General features: G+C 34.5%; 1 protein-coding gene across 1 annotated transcript in view; it reads right to left on the reverse strand.

Annotated features, from left to right (window-relative positions):
• The window catches only part of LOC115628974 (protein madd-4), a 98,905-nt gene extending 95,140 nt beyond the window's left edge, over positions 1–3,765 (reverse strand). Inside the window, exon 1 of the mRNA XM_030525252.1 lies at positions 3,157–3,765. The gene's annotated coding sequence lies outside the window, so the exon portion shown is untranslated. The remainder of the gene's footprint in view (positions 1–3,156) is intronic.
• Between the last annotated feature and the right edge of the window lie 2,928 nt (positions 3,766–6,693).

The raw sequence follows: 6,693 nt of genomic DNA on the forward strand, positions 1-6,693 counted from the left end.
TTCAACAAATATTTGTTTGGCGATTTGTCAATTTATAAACTATGCATTTTTTTAAATTTTAAAAATTACCAAAGCAGTTTTTATTATATCACTATTTTTTGTCGAAAAATAAACTTTATATATTTTTTAATAATTTATTTTTAATTTTGAGTATAAGTAATTTTTATTTCAAGTTTGAGTTTTAAATAGAAAGATTTTGTGTAGATTTATGGTAATTTTAATTTAAGTTTGTTTGCAAAAAAGCTTCGAATTATTAGTTAGTATTAATAGTTTTGCCTGTTCTGAACTAGTTGGTGTATTATCCGACTACGTGTTTTTAGCAGAGAGATAGTACTTGCAATAGAATGTAGAGAAAAGAAAAGTATGGATTTAGCAAACATTTTGTTTACTTGAATATTGAATTATTTTCAAATTTGGCAGTGTTAAAGAAGAAACCATTTATTAATAATTATCTATTAAATATACTATTAATTATTTATGAAAATATATTTAGTTTACTAGAGTTAAAACACTTTTGACCAATTTTGATTTTGAATCGGTAAATTAAATTCCGCCTAACGTGTCGAAGGCGTTAACATACATTATTATATAGTTGTTGGAATATTTTCAAGGCATTCTTATTCTTTTAAGTTGAAATTGTAACGTAATGTTCATTGTAAGCTATATTTATTGAAGAAATAAATAAAATAAAATTTATGTCGATTGAATGCCCAAGAATGTGTTATAATAGTGATTCGAAATATCTGTGAAAAGCATCAGCTTATTGGAGACCATTAGGCCTTTATTATGTTAGTTATTACAAGTATTTCCCGTTTTAGCAACTCAAGTTTTATAAGCAAACTATTTTAACTTGCAATAAACGAGAAATGTGTAATAAAATACGGCTTTCTTTGTTTCCAAAGTTATTAAACCAGTCAAAGGTGTGCACTGCCCTATTGGCAGTGGATAAAAAATGCTCTTAAATGGTTGCCACACTCGTAAAGCTCTCAGAAACACCTAAAACTTTTACAGCCATGCAGTTAATATCTCTTTACCATTTAACCGAGCAACTGCAGGAATACAAATTTGAGAATAAAGACATTATTACGAGCGCATATGCACAAATAAATGTGTGGCAGATATTTAAAGCAATATAAATTGCTATAAAATCCACAGACACACACTCATACACACATCTGAAGCTAATCAGAGCCCCAATCGTGCACATTTTATATGCGAGTACTATGTGGAGGGACTTGCTTCATAAGCTTAAAGAAGCCGACGCTGTCTAAAAATGTAGAATGTAGAGCTCACAAATGGCATTATAATGAAATTCTCTGCCCTCGCACTTGTTCCCGCTTCTCATCATCATCGTCGGCGTCGCCGTCGCACTTTTTTAAGTAAATTATAAAGCATTGAAATTTGAAAAGCAAATAACACAAAAAGTATGCAAAAGTCAGGCCGGAAGTTGAAGGAAACGCAGACAATGTGGCTGGCTGGCTGGCTGGCTCGCAAGCTGACTGCATGTGTGAGTTGGTGAGTTGATGAGGGAGGGGCGGAGGGATGGAGGGATGGAGGGGGTGATGGCCACTAGGGGGCGAGTTCAAGTTTTATGTGAAGGCAAAAGCTGCTGCAACAACGAATGTCTGCGTCTCTCAGTCTGTCCAAGTGTAAGCACGTCTCTTCGTCTGTTCGTCTGTTTGGAGGTCCTTCTGCTTACATTCTATGCTGTCTTTCATTTGCTGTCGCTTCCTTCCTTCCCCCCTCCTCACTCTCTCTCTCTTTCCTTTCTATGCATATTGTCTGTTTGCGTGTGTGGCCATGTCTGTGTCTATTGTTTGAAGAGAGCTGACTTCTCTTGCCCGCAATTTCCAGCCTCTGTCTTAGACCTGCTTCTTCTTCGGTTGACTATAAATTTTTGTCGTTTCGAATACCCCACCAACTAAATGCAGATTTAGTTTCTAGTTTCACTCTAAACTTGATGATTTTTTAATTGTTGGTAGTTCGTAAGCATACACAGGATTTGAACAGAAACAAATATAAAAGGCAAAGGCCTAGCCTGGCACAAAAACATTCCCAATTCGTTGCCTTATTGAAGCCATTTGAAATATTACATTTATTTCACTTAAATTCGTGTTGATTTTCCAGACTTCTCAAATATTTTTGAACAGATATAGATGTGTTCCAAATGTGATGTTGTGGCCACATTCCCCGGACATAAATCTCATTGATAACATTTGGGGACTAGTGTCCCAAAAGTATTTGGCGACGGAAGAAAATTTGACAATTATGCGATTTTTTTTAAATTGTTAAAAAATATTAGAAGTTCTGGCAGAAATATATATGACAATATATATATATAGTTTAAAATGCCAAATCTGTGAATTGTTTGATTTTAAAGTGTTTCAAGTTTCAAGTTTCGAAATAAATAATCATTACTGGGTCTGTTTATGGAAAAAATTTGGAAATAAATTTAGTAATATATTTTATTAATAAGTTCAAATTTTAATTTCAAAATGTAGATACAATTTTGTGTAGTATCCGCGAAAGCTTGACGGATAAAACTTTCAACCTCCTATTGTTCCATTTAATGAACGAATTGGACCTCAACATTGGCACGTCCATTTCATAAATAGATACTTTGTTACGTTTTTATAAATTAATGGTAAGCATTTTCCAAAATTATAAAATAGAAGAATTATCTGATCTCAAAATATAGACAAAATAGTTCTTAAAAATACGAAATTTGTCGCACTTTACTAAAATGTACAGTATACGGAATAGCTCTACAATAAAGTTGTAACTGTTTGGACTAAAACAATCGAACTTCTTATCGGATTGGGTTCCTTTCTGACTTGGTTCAGAATTCCATTTTCGATCACCTTTATATTGTAACTCTCGAAATTTGGGACTACTATGTAACTGGTAAACATATCTGCTTCTCACACACAAAGAACAAATTCAATCGCAGCCCAATTATAATTAATTGTTGAACATAAATCTTACACATATGTACACACGAGTATGTGTAAGTACTTTAAAGTAAGCAGTGAGGTGCTGTCGACAGCTTTACTGTAAAATTAATTACAATTAAGTGCAGGTAGGGCGAAAAATGTGTTTAAATGTGTAAAAATGGCCGAGGGCCTGCAAAACAAAAGAGAAAGAGGGAGCACTTACAACGTCACAAGTTGAAACAGGACTTTTATCCGCAAACTGCTCAGTAAACGTACGGCACTAAATCCCAAAAGCGTTTAGCAGTAGATTGATGTGAAGTGAAGAGTGTAGCAGTAATGGGTGGCGAAAAAACAGTAGTTGTAGGCGACTACAACAAGTGGTGCCGTTATTTGCTTATATTGCTGTTCTTGTTGTTGGGACTGTTTGTTCACTCTGTTCTTTTTTTGCGCGGCTGCTGTTGGGTTTGTTGTTGTTGCTGCTGCTAATCCACTTTAACAGTTCTGCCTGCCTCTCTCACTCTCAGTCCGCTCTCAATTGAGCTTTTTGCACACTGCACTTTTTGCTTTTTTTTTACCAAATCCTAAAGGTGCCAAAGGCAAGCCGGCACACACACACACGCACACACGCGTAGTAATGTACGCACACAGGTGCAAGCTCGAGGCTGCAAAAGTTTTTGGTGCACTCTTTGTTGTTGTTTCTCGCACTGATTGTTACACACTAAAATCGAATTAAACTTGCCGTCGTCATCCTCAGCCTCATCGCCGTCGTCGACGTCGTCTTCGTCGTGTGCGACGCTTTTACTACAATTTGGCTGTTGTTGTTTCTGTTGTTATTGTTGTATTTTTGCCGCACTTTCCACACGTTGCACCAGAACTTTCGCTCTAACTTTTACTTTGTTTGCTAGCGGCTAAGAAAAAAATGAGAACAATTTTTTTCTTTTTAATTTTTTGCTCAAAAACTTTTAAGACATACAATTTTGCTCTTTTGGGCACACAACATTATTTTTTTTTCATTTTCATCTCCTTCTGCCTTCTTGGCAGCCAACACACACGCACGACGTAAGCTGAGCGCGTAAAAAGGATTCTCAAATGGGAAACGCGAAACGCTGACAAAAGTTGTCGCCCCTTCTTCCCAGAATCCCCAACAAAACGAAGTCGCGCTTAGTTGGCGTTGCCTTCGCCGTTTTATGTTATTTTTTAGTGGGTTGGTGTTGCTGTGGCAGTTGAGTGTTGTTCTTCTTTTTATGATGTATTTATTTATTATAATTATTTTTTATTGTTTGTGCGCCTTACTTTTCGCCGCCCTGTTCTGCTTTAAGATCAAAGACAAAGCAGGGCCAAGCAAAAGTTTTCTGTAAAATGAGAGGGCGCAGTAATTTTATGGCTTAAATAAAAATTGCCAACAAGATTTCCTTCATTAATATTCATTTAAGTGATTTAAATTTTGCCCACAGAGCTACCGAAGTGCCAAATAGGATTTATATTAAGCCAATTTAGTTTACAAGTTAGTTTATGCGAAGAAAATGTTGCCGAGCTGCCTTACTTAGAGGTGATTGAAGTCTTAGCTGTGCAAGGTGTTGAAAAGTTGCTTCAACTTCTTAGGAAAGAGGAAAAGCTGTTAAAGTGTTATTTACTAGTTAAGTTTTTTAAATTAAAACACTTTGCTTATATTCGAGCATAGAAACAACCGAAAACTAATTTCTAATTGGGTAAATGGGGAAAACTTAAATACAATCGAAATTAGGGAGCTTAAATACAAATTATTTATTTCATATACAATATATTAAATACTATAAAGGCAGCGGTAAAGTTTTGGAATATCTTGATGATGTAAATTTGTAAAATTATCTAAAAATATATGTAAGTCTAACGGTTTTTAACTTAAGCCGCATAATATAGCGCCGAATTGTATTTAGAAGTGTGTTTGAAAAGAAATTAGTATTTTGAGGTGCCTTTGCTGGTTTTTAAATCTTGATTTAAATATTAAAGTAGGAAGAAGGGATGGAATATATGCCATTATTGCATTGCATTATTAAAATTACTTCTAAATCGGCTAAATCGATAAAATTGGACAAGATATTGAAATTGTGTTACCTTGTTAAGGTAGAAGATATGCAATTTGTTCAGTATTTCTTTGGCGATTTGCTTGATTCAAAAGTCATTTTATGGAACCCTTATGTTAATATTAATACTTTTTCTAACTCCGTTTTCAACACCAGGAACAATTCATTCAAAATATTTGAGGTTGGAATCTGTAAATACTGCATTGTACTCTAAAGATAAAAAGATCATATGAATTCTTCTACCTTTTCATCGGTTAATGAAGCTTATACCATGGCTATATTATCGAAATTTATGGAAGGTACTGCTGCTATTTTTTTCAATTTAAAGGTAGAACATAATATAACACAAATTTTTGAATCAAAATAAATGATCCTTTTGTGGTTTTGGAAACATTTGTAAACTCCCATGAGGGACAATTATAGGCAATCTTGAACCCAGAAATATGTTTATTGTTTTTTTTTTCACAGTTGATTTTAACTTGTCTTTTTAAAATTATATTTTGTGCATTACTAAGTAGAATAGAACACAAGCTTTTCTTGATTTTGAAAACTGGTTTTAGCTCCCATGCAAAACAAATTTGAAGCTGTTTTAAAATTTATTTTTTACAGTCCAGTCCAACTTTATGATTTATAATAAAAATTAGGCACTAAAACGATTTATTTTTTTGATCACAATTCTTCTTCTTCTTCATGGATCTTGAGAACAAATTTACAATCTCAACTTTCTGCATATTCAAATAAATTGATTAGATTTTCAGCTACTTATGCAAGCAATTGAATTTATTTATTGCTGCATCGCTCATTTAATGCACAATTGTGGGGAATTTTTTTAACAAAGCCGGCGCAACAATCAAATATGCAGCCACCCACAACCACACACACGAACACATCGGCAGCGACGAAGGCAACGGCAACGGCGACAGCGACAACTACAACTACAAGAACAATACGAGCGTTAGATTTACCGTAAACACAAACCGTACGCACAGAAAACCTTTTTCAAACTGTTCGTCGCCTTTTGAAAAACAACAGTCGCAAGAACTTGGCCAGCAACAATGTTGCGGCAGCATGATGAAAACAAACATGTTTGAGTGGAATTAGCAGTGTGTGTTGCACGTTTGATTGCAGCAGGTTTGAGCGAGTTCCATGTGCCACAAATGCTGCAAAACGTGGTGAGTTTCCGCAGCAACATTTTCATGTCTACACAACATGTTTCGCAACATTAAAGTTGCTATACTTAGTCGTCATGTTGCAAAGCACTGAAGATGATTTGAACTTCTTTTGTTATTCGATGCATTCAGATTGTTTTGATCAGAACAATAACTTTTTGAAAGCGTGTTAATGTGCAGACAAATTAAGCAATTAGATTGGAAATCTTAGCGGCATGAGAGCGCACTTTAAAGTGCATTTTTATATAATTTGATGAAAGCAAAGAAGACAGAGAAAAGTTTTCCCAGCTTCAGAGTTAATGTTCTATTAAAAAACATAACAAACTTTCAAAACGCACTTCATATCAGTAAAAATTTGCCTATATGTATAGGGATAAGTTAAAAGTTTCCTGGGACCAGCTAATAACATTTGTCCTTAGCAGCAGAAGTATCACAATAATTTTTTATTTGGAAATATTTTGTCCCTTTTTATACCCTTTACCCGTAGGGTAAAAAGGGTATATTAGGTTTGTGCAAAGTATGTAACAT

The sequence above is a fragment of the Scaptodrosophila lebanonensis genome, unplaced genomic scaffold (assembly GCF_003285725.1).
Source record: "Scaptodrosophila lebanonensis strain 11010-0011.00,11010-0021.00 unplaced genomic scaffold, SlebRS2 tig00000131-arrow-arrow-pilon, whole genome shotgun sequence".
In the NCBI taxonomy this organism is placed as follows: Eukaryota; Metazoa; Arthropoda; class Insecta; order Diptera; family Drosophilidae; genus Scaptodrosophila; species Scaptodrosophila lebanonensis.